This window comes from Magnolia sinica, chromosome 15 (genome assembly GCF_029962835.1).
Source record: "Magnolia sinica isolate HGM2019 chromosome 15, MsV1, whole genome shotgun sequence".
Classification (NCBI taxonomy): Eukaryota; Viridiplantae; Streptophyta; class Magnoliopsida; order Magnoliales; family Magnoliaceae; genus Magnolia; species Magnolia sinica.
The window spans coordinates 56495077-56505603 of record NC_080587.1 but is presented as its reverse complement, the minus strand read 5'-3'; the positions used below and the strand labels follow the sequence as shown (position 1 = coordinate 56505603).

General features: G+C 39.3%; 1 non-coding gene across 1 annotated transcript; it reads left to right on the top strand.

Moving 5' to 3' along the window:
- Positions 1-9421: 9421 nt before the first annotated feature.
- LOC131228402 (small nucleolar RNA R71) lies at positions 9422-9528 on the top strand. The gene has a single exon (XR_009162905.1). It is a non-coding gene; the product is annotated as a small nucleolar RNA R71 (small nucleolar RNA).
- The last annotated feature ends 999 nt before the right edge of the window (positions 9529-10527 follow it).

Below are 10527 nucleotides of genomic sequence, written 5' to 3'. Positions count from 1 at the left end.
AAAAGGGCTCAAGATCCCTTACAAAACCTCTGTTTATAAAGTATGTAGAATGCTTCTCTTCTCTATTATATATAGACTACATAAAATTAAAGAGCTTTTGAAAAGCTTGCTCTCAACTTGGGTGGAAAATGTTAAAACAAAAACCTTGACAATCCCCCACTTGTTTTAAAATAAATCACAAATAACTTTTTCTTAATGGAGATTTAGAAGAAGAAATAAACAAGAATCAACGGGTCAGAAACATAACCCCTGGAAAAACAAGATAAGTTCTTAAAAGTAAGGAAATCTCTATTTGGCTTAAAGCAAGCCTCCAAAGAATGGAATAATAAATTCCATCAGGTTATAATATCAAATGAATTTAAAACATAAGGCTGATAAATGTATGTATGATAAGTTAAATAAAGAATCATTAGTTATCATTTGTTTGTATATGGATGACTTGTTTACTTTCTGCAGAAATTTAAATTGTGGAGAAGAAACTAAATTACTCTTGTCATGAAGTTTTAACATGAAAGACATTGGAGAGGTTGAATTAATATTCTGTATTAAGATTCTCACAATAAAAAAAGAAATCTACTTAATTTAATCACATTACATAGACTTTATTATTAAAAATGCAATGTCTCTGGCTATTTGCCAGTTAATATTCCCTTAGATTCTCATACAAATTTAATGAACCATGAATGCATGAAGACAATGGAAAAGAAATATTTAAATAGATATACGGCTAGAACTAATGTTAGTTTTGCACCGTTTGAAAAATGGTGGTGATTTTTTCAAACGCAGAGATGGGATGGTTGTTCAACAATCTAGACTGTCCAAATCACTGAACTGAATGATGGATAATGTATAATGGAAAATTTTCACTTAGAAGATAATATTAACCATCAAATTTTTTAACTTTGAATTTAGACCACTCACTATTTAGCCATTCATTTGATATACGTTATTTAGGTGGTTAGGATAGCTTGATTAGTTTGATTCCAAAGATATGATACATTCAGAATGGCAGCAACACCAATGCCAAAGAGAGGAGATTGAGTCACCACCATTTCTCAAATGTTGAAGGACAAACGTTAAAGTGCAGTCCACATGTATGAAGTTCTATAAAGCTAACAAGGATTTTTAAGTGGGTGGTCGGTTCCAACAAATGCTGTGCATGGGACAATTAGCGTATATGCCATCCTACCTATCCAACCATCATGTGAGCCACAACTTGATTTAAAAAGTTTTTTATGGTTTTCCATTGTTTTATGGTGGGGCCCACTGTGTAGTTTATATGCCATCCAAGCTGTGTATTACATGAGACCCACTAAACGATGGGATGAGAAAAAAAAAAAAAAAAGAAGCTTATATAGTCATTATGTGGGCCACACCATAGAAAATGATGGACAACCATCCGAAAACTCTAAATTCACACGGTAGTCTGAATGATGGTTTGATTGGCCTGACTTTTGGGGCGTTTAGATTTAAAGCTTAGGCATCACCAAGGCATTGGATGTTCACTCCCCAAGTATAGGGTTGTGATGTAGTAATAAACTCGGTGAGACCGAGGTCGAATTCAAAGAGACTGATATCTGTACGTTGTCTGAAACTAAGTAGAACTAGAACTAGATTAAGATGAAATCTAAATTGAATGAATTTGAGGAATAATGGTGAAATATTAATGTAAAACTTAAGAAATTTAGCGGTAGGAAACTAGGGATTCAGAGGATCCACTTGTAGAGATCAGGGAGATCTTATGCCTGCTTCAAAAATCATGAAAATTAAACTTAACTTCCTCTGATATAATTTTAAAGAGATGAAAAGTATATGGATTAGAATGGATTCCATCACCAAACCATGCCCAAGAGACAAAGTCAACAACAGAATTAAACAAATTACCAACCAATCAGATGATTATGAAGGTTAGAAAGGGTACCGTCATCCAATCATGCCCAGGAGACGATGGCGAACAACAGGACTTCCTGACGTCATAATCACAATAAGGAAAAGAAATACTCAAAGCCATTGCAGACCCATTGTAATTTCAGTCACAACAGATCATTAAAAACTAAAAACATTCCTTTAATTATCAAACTAAAATCAAAGTCAGTTTATAAATTTAAATTAAATTACCAGTATAAAATGGAGTCTCCCATCTCGCTACAAGCTTCACCTCTTAGCCCTAGCTAAGAGGTTTAGCTAACCACGGGCATGATTAACTAAATGTTAAAGAAAACAGGAAATAAAGAAATCAAAGAAAGAAAAAAATCTAAACTACTTCTCTCACTCTTTGTTATCCACATTGAAGCCCAAAAACCGATCCCTTCCCTTCTCTTTCTCTCTTATGCTTCACATCCTAGAGTTGGATCTGATTCCTCCCATCCCAAGTCATTCTCTCTCTTTTTATGGCCACAAGGATCGGTGGAGTGCGTAACTGGAGTCGGTGGCTGAAGTTTTACGCAGCAAGAGCCACGTGCGCAGAAAACTCTGCAACACGGCCGCGTTTGAGTGGCTTTGGGAGGCTGTTCTTCAACATCTCTCAAATCTGACTTCTTGGACAGAATTCTGGCCACCTGCTGCAGAATACGGACGGTCCAGATCATGGATCCGGAAATTCCTTTGATCACAGAACGGCCCACGGAGGTCTGGACGCGCGACGCACGTCCTTGCGGAAAACAGGGGACGCTGAGATGCTCGGTGGGCCTTACATTGGTGTTTTCGGTGAAATCCGACCCATTAACTGGATTTCTGGCTACATTTCAGTCAGTAAGGAGTAGTTTTTATCGAGTTTTGGTATGGTCCACTCTATCAAACCAACTCGCCATTCATCCTACGTTTTTCGATGATCCACGTGTATACGTACACAAGTGGCCAAAGTGACACCTAGACGAGGGTCACGCACCATATCTGGAGTTAATGGATGGTTTGGATCATGGAGATACATGATAGATGGGCCCCACTACTGAAACCGACGGTTGGCGTTCGAAGACGCTGGGCATTTTGAGTTTGTTATCGGTTAGCGTTGCGCTGACCGATTTGGACGGGTACGGTGCGCTGCGGGAGTGTGCACATAGTGCACACGTACGCTTCTAAGTGGGGTTCATCATGATATATATTACGAAATCTACTCCGTCCATCCGTTTTATCCTCCCATTTAAGGGGTTGAGACTAAAATTGAAGAATATCCATATATCAGTGGGCCCCATATCACTGTTTTGGTGGCTAATCCATCAGTTGGGCCACTTTCAGAGATCCAAGAGCTAAAATTCGACGTGTACGGTTAATTATGGCCCTTGGACCATGTATGAAGTTTGGAGCCAATCAGATGGTTGGAACCTCGTGATCTTGCATTCTGGACCATTTTGGGCTACTTGAGCTTCGGTTTCTCAATTTTCTCGGGTCTCTGGCGTGTAAATCCATCGATCTTGGTCCCCTGGGGTCCATCCCTTACCTTAGTTATTCTAGAGCATCAAATCCATGCATTTAGCACCCCTTTTCAATCCAAGCTCCTAAATTCACCTTGCACAAACACGATTAAAATAGAGCATTAAACGGTATCATGTTCATAAAATCGGTAATAAATGGGGTCCGATATGTAATATTTGACCCTTAACACAACCCTTAACTAACATTTTACTAGTCCCAAGCAAAGTATGCGAAAAATAAGTTGAGAATTACAGGACAATTTATATGAACTCGAGTGATTTTTGAAAAACAAATCAAATACTAGAATTTTAAGATTCATAAATGTTTGACATTACTCTCTCCTGGCCTCACGCGCACGTTAAATTTCATAGTTAAGATCAAAGTATTAATCCACCAATTAGAAAAAATTCTAAACATTAGGATCTATGAGTGTATAGTCTAATCTCGGCTTATCATCATTAAAATTCTCTTCTCTATTTCAGGATATCATTGGTAACCAACAAGAGAATTACCAAAACTTGCCTCACAGATCATCTTTTCATTCTACCAAATTTTGATTTTTCCATTAAAAATAACTTCAATGAAGGGAATCAAATCTTCACCTATAGGGAGCAAACCTATGGTGAAGACTGTACACCCAACCTTAAAAGTAACGCCAAGAAGGGGAGTCGAATCCTCACTTATAGGAAGCAAACCTATGGTGAAGATCGTACGCCCAATCCATTCAATTTTCTCAGTTGGTTCCTTTCATGTTTAGTGATTACCAAGTTAATCCTTCAATATCGATGTAACCTTAATGTGTAAGCGAGATGTGAGATGTAAAATTATGATTCAATCAATGTTTAAAACTTCTAATCGTGGATTGATAAGTCGCTCTCAACTGTGAAATCTCTCAGACAACTAAATCCAAGAGACATAAATCACCTCGAATTCATACGAAATTCCAGAAAAATTTAAAAATTAATTTTCACAATTTTTGCTCAAGACTAAGAAAACACTGATTAGGTAACCTAATCTCCCACCCCCAACTAAAAATCTGCATTGTCCTCAATGTAGAAGATATGCTCACAATGTTCATGAGACAATGAAAGTAAATGAGAAGTGATGAGAAGATTGTACCTGGACAAGGGATTCAAGAAGCTTTTACACAAAGATCTTAGCATGAAAGCAAGTCAGCACAAGAGAGAAACCAACAAAAGAAAACTATCCTAAAACAATGTAGAAAGCAAATTAACCTCGAACAACATAAAATAAACTACCCTAGTCCTATGAAAATAGGAAACCTACCTATACCTCCATCAGACTAGGAAATCAATCCCGGTAAACAGGATCAGTCAGAGGTATGGACATGCCTCTGAATCAAATTTCTCGACAAATGGCTTTAAGCGATATCCATTTACTTTAAACTCCTTGCCATTGTCAGGATCTCTTATCTCAACGGCCCCATGAGGATATGCAGTGACCATAATGTAAGGGTCAGTCCAACGAGATCGAAGCTTATCTGGAAAGATATGTAATCGAGAATTATACAAAAGGACTTTCTGACTACGTGTGAATTATTTCCGCAGAATACGTTGGTCATGAAACGCCTTCATTCTATCCTTATAAATTCTCGAGTTCTCGTATGCATCGTTCCGGATTTCTTCGAGTTCATTCAATGTCTTTGAGTAGCGAGCTGGCGTTGTCCAGATTGAAATTTAATTTTTGATTGCCCAATAGGCTCTATGTTCCAACTCCACAGGCAAGTGGCAAGCCTTCCCATAGACAAGTCTAAAGGGAGACATTCCAATAGGGGTTTTAAACGCAGTACGGTAAGCCCATAAGGCATCAGTCAATCGGATTGACCAATCCTTACGGTCAGGGTTAACCGTTTTCTCCAAAATGTGTTTGATCTCCCTATTGGAAATCTCAACTTGCCCACTTATCTGTGGGTGATATGGGGTGCTCACCTTATGAGAGATCATATTTCTTCATTAAACTCTCGAATGGCCTATTACAAAAGTGTGAGCCCCCATCACTAATGATAGCTCGAGGCGTTCCGAATCGGGAAAGGATGTTCTCTTTTAGGAATTTAATGACCGTGCGATGGTCATTATTCCGACACGGAATCGCTTCAACCCATTTAGTGACATAGTCTACAGCGAGCAAAATATATAGATTTTCAAAAGATTGGGGGATTAGTCCCATGAAATCAATGCCCCAGCAATCAAATGCTTCTATAATAAGGATGTGATTCAAAGGCATCATATTTCGACGGGACAATGCTCCCAATTTCTAACAACGCTCACAAGCCTTGCAAAACTCATGAGTGTCCCTGAACATAGTGGGCCAATAAAAGTCACACTGCAAAATCTTGGTTGTGGTCTTTTTAGCAGAAAAGTGACCACCACAGGCCTGTGAGTGACAGAAAGAGATGACACTCTGATGCTCATCGTCTGGCACACATCTCCTTAGGATCTGGTCTGGGCAATATTTAAACAAATATGGATCGTCTCAGAAAAAGTTGCGCACCTCGGCAAAGAATTTCTTCATATCTTGTGCAGTTCACTGTGTCGGTATGAAACCTGTGGCAAGATAATTAGCAATATCAGCGAACCAAGGTGAATGAGAGACTCTAAACAGTTGTTCATCAGGAAACATGTCATTGATATGGGTCACCTCAAGGGAATCAGAAGTATTAAGGTGAGAAAGGTGGTCGACCACTACGTTCTCTACTCTCTTTTTATCTTTGATTTCTAAATCAAACTCTTGGAGTAGAAGGATCCATCATATCAGGTGGGGCTTAGAATCATTCTTAGAAAGAAGATACTTAAGTGCCGCATGATCTGTGTAGATAATGATCTTGGATCCGATCAAGTAGGACCTAAATTTGTCCAAGGCGAACACTACGGCTAAGAGTTCCTTTTCTGTAGTCGAGTAGTTCACTTGGGCAGGATTTAAAGTCCTACTCACGTAATGACTGACATAGGGCCTCTTATCCTTTCTCTGACCTAGAACCGCTCCAAGAGCATAATCAGAAGCATCGCATATAAGTTTAAAAGGAATGCTCCAGTCAGGTGGTTGTATGATGGGTGCACTAGTCAACATGCCTTTAAGCTTAGTGAAAGCTTCCTGACATGGCTCAGTCCACTCGTATGGTGCATCCTTTTGAAGTAGATTATATAAAGGACGAGAGATGAGACTAAAGTCCTTTATGAATCTTCTGTAAAACTCAGCGTGTCCTAAGAAGGATCGCGTATCCCGTATATTCTTAGGTGGAGGTAGGTTAGAGATAAGATCAATTTTTGCCTTATCTACCTCAATTCCTTTGGACGAGATAATATGTCGAAGGACAATTCCCTTATGAACCAGGAAATGGCACTTCTCCCAATTAAGTACCAAGTTCTTCTCTTCACATCTTTTCAGCACACATTTAAGACTTTCTAAACACTTGCTGAAAGATGAACCGAAAATAGAGAAATCGTCCGTGAAGACCTTTAGATATTTCCCCACCATGTCAAAAAAGATACTCATTATACATTGCTGAAAGGTGGCAGGGGCATTACATAATCCGAATGGCATCGTTCTATAGGCAAAGGTGCCTTAGGGACATGTAAATGTGGTCTTTTCCTGATCCTCAGGGGCGATTTCAATCTGATTGTAGCCCGAATACCCGTCAAGGAAACAGTAATAAGAATGACCAACTAGCCTTTCCAAAATTTGATCAATGAAGGGCAAAGGAAAGTGGTCCTTCCTCATGACGGTGTTCAGCTTTCTATAGTCAATGCACATTCTCCAACCAGTAGTAACTCTAGTTGGCACGAGTTCATTATTGGCATTAGCTACGATGGTGATCCCGGACTTCTTAGGAACTACCTAAGTTGGACTCACCCATTGACTATCGGATAAGGGGTATATGATATCCACATCCAATAGTTTCACAACCTCGGCCTTAACCACTTCCCTCATGTTTGGATTTAGTCTACGTTGTGATTGCCAATCGGTCTTCCCATTATCCTCAAGATAAATGCGGTGAGTACAAATCGAGGGGTTGATTCCCTTGAGGTCCACTATCGTCCATCCAAGGGCTCCCTTATGCTCAATGAGAGTAGATATGAGCATACTCTCCTATTCTTTCTCCAGGTGGGCAGAGATCACCACCGGGTATGTCTCATCTTGACCTAAATAGACATATTTCAAATCAGAGGGCAAAGGTTTTAGGTCAAGCTTCGGTGGCTTGAGGTTAGACGGTAGAGGCACTACATCAGTTTGGGGCAACTCTTCAAATTGTGGCCTCCACCGGTTAACTTCAAGTACCGGTGTAGTATCAAGCAAGGCACACGTCTCCCTAATCATGTCATCATCAAAATCATGGGAGTGGGCCAGGCACATCTCTAGAGGGTCAGAGGATAAGGTCAGAGGTGTCGTATCTTCCACTAAAGAGTCAATCATGTTAATGTCGTGGAAATCGTCATCATCCTCTAAGTTTCTGCCGTTATTGAAAAAGATGTTTGACTCCAATGTCATATTTCCAAAAGACATAGTCATGACACCATTCCTGCAATTGATAATTGCATTTGAAGTGGCAAGGAATGAGCGACCAAGAATGACGGGGATCTGAGTGCTCATGTTATTGATGGGTTCGGTGTCCAGGATGATAAAATCTACAGGGTAGTAAAATCTATCAACTTGGACCAACACATCCTCAATTATCCCTCTTGGTACACGAACAGAGCGATCAGCAAGTTGTAGTGTGGTTAGGGTGGGTTTTAATTCACCCAAACCTAACTGTTTGTATACCGAGTAGGGAATCAGATTGACGCTCGCTCCTAAGTCAAGAAGTGCATGATCAATTCGGTGGTCCCCAATTACACATGATATGGTTGGGCTACCGGGATCTTTGAATTTCTGTGGCACGTCTTGCTTTAGGATGGCACTCACTTTCTCGGTCAAGAAGATCTTCTTTTGAATACTCTGTCGTCGTTTGGTCGTGCATAAGTCTTTCAGGAATTTGGCATATGAAGGTATCTGTTTTACGACATCAAGTAAAGGAATGTTGATTTTCACTTGTTTCAACACCTCTAGGATATCCTGAGAGTTAGAGAAAGGTTTTGGTGCGACCAACTGTTGGGAAAATGGAGCAACTGGCTTTTCTAGAAGTTCCGGTTCTAATTTTTATGGGGCCTCACTAGATCCATTATTGTTGTCCTCTTCTGGTTCTTGAGGCTTTTCGGGCCTAACCGGAAGGGTTTTATCAATGATCTTCCCACTCCTAAGAGTGGTGATGGATTTAGCGTGCCCCATTTGATTTGAAGAGCTGGGATCACTTATCTCGTATTGCGGTTTAGGATTGGGGAGCGGTTGTGCAGGAAGCATCCCCTTTTCTATAACCGTCATACGTGAATCCATCTTTTGCATAAAGTCTCGCATTGCCTGGGTCAGCTCTTGCATGGAATTTTGAACCGGTTCTTCTTGAGGTTTCCCTTGATTTGGATTTTGATTGAAGAAACCTTGAGGGGTAGCAGTTTGTCCATTTCTCCAACTAAAGTTTGGATGATTTTTCCAACCAGGATTGTATGTATTAGAGGTTAGTCCATTGAAAGGTCTTTGATAATTATTTATGACATTGGATTGTTCATTCAACACTTCTCGAAAGGCAGGTATCGTAGGATAATTTTCAATTGTATGAATCTTGCAATCACAGATGGCGCAAACACTTTCATTAACTTTATCCTTCTTTCCTTCCATGGCCTCAACTTTCCTTATGAGCGTAGTCACTTTATACTTGAGATCATCCTCTTCTTTCAAGAGATACAATCCACCTTTCTCCTTAGATTGAGTCGGCCTAGACGTGGTGTTCGATTTTGGGTAATAGTCCCATGATTGTGTTTTTTCAGCAAGACTATCGAGGTAATCCCATACCTCGTCGACATTTTTATTAATGAATTCTCCATTACACATTGTCTCGACCATTTGGCGCATGGAAGATGTCAGTCCATCATAGAAAAAATTTGTAATGCGCCACGTTTCAAAGCCATGTTGTGGGCATGAACTGACCAAATCCTTGAACCTTTCCCAACATTGGTAAAATGTTTCATCCTCCTTTTGGGTGAAGTTCGTGATTGCTTTTCTAAGGGTAATTATTTTATGATGTGAAAAAAATTTCTTTATAAATTCCCTTTGCATATCATTCCATGTGCCAATGGATCTAGGACGCAGTGAATGTAACCACGTCTTAGAAAAAAGGAAAGAGTCTCAGCCTGACTGTGTCCTCAGACACATTTTGAAAATATAAAGTGGCTATAATCTCATCAAACTCTTTCAAATGTAGATATGGTTCTTCAGATTCAAGCCCATGGAACTTAGGAAGGAGTTGGATAACCCCTGGCTTAATGTCCATATGTCCTGTATTTTCAGAAAAAATCATGCATGAGGGCATACTCACCCCTGCTGGTTGTAAATAATCTCGTAAAGTACGAGGCGGGGGTGCTTGATGCACCTCATTCTCATCCTGAATGTCCTCCACCCTAGGTTAGGGTAGAAGAGGTTGGTTTTCAACCATCACTTCAATTAACTCAGGGAATTTTGAGTGGTATTTAGTCCTGCGATGGATAGTTAACCCCTCAACCAATTCTCCTTCAGTCAAGAGACGTCGAGTGTTGTCACGGGCCCACTTGGGCATGAAACACTCGCAGCCCTCAATCAAATTCGAAACCTAATCCTAAGAAAGGAAAAGAAAATCTAAAAAGAAAGAGAGGGTTGGAAAGAAGTTACCAAATTGGAGTCCCTAAGTTAAAAACCTGCAAAAGAAAATAAAACAAGTCGATTCTAAAAAGAGAAGGACTAAATTTAGAAAATCCTTTAAAAGAAAGATAGCAGTAAACTGATTTCTAAAAGACGGAATTCCTAAAAGAAAGTGAAATTTTTTAAAATAAATTAGGAAAGTCCTAAACTAGAAAGTAAATTACTAAAAGAGAACTGAAAAATAGAAAGTAGAGAGAAAGCTTACCGAATTAGAAATTTCTATCTTAAAAGCCTACAAAATAGGAAAGTTAGTTTCTAAACAAAAAGTCTACAAATAGAAAATTTCTAAAAATAAATTAGGAAACAAAGTTAGATTCTAAAAGAGTTAGAATT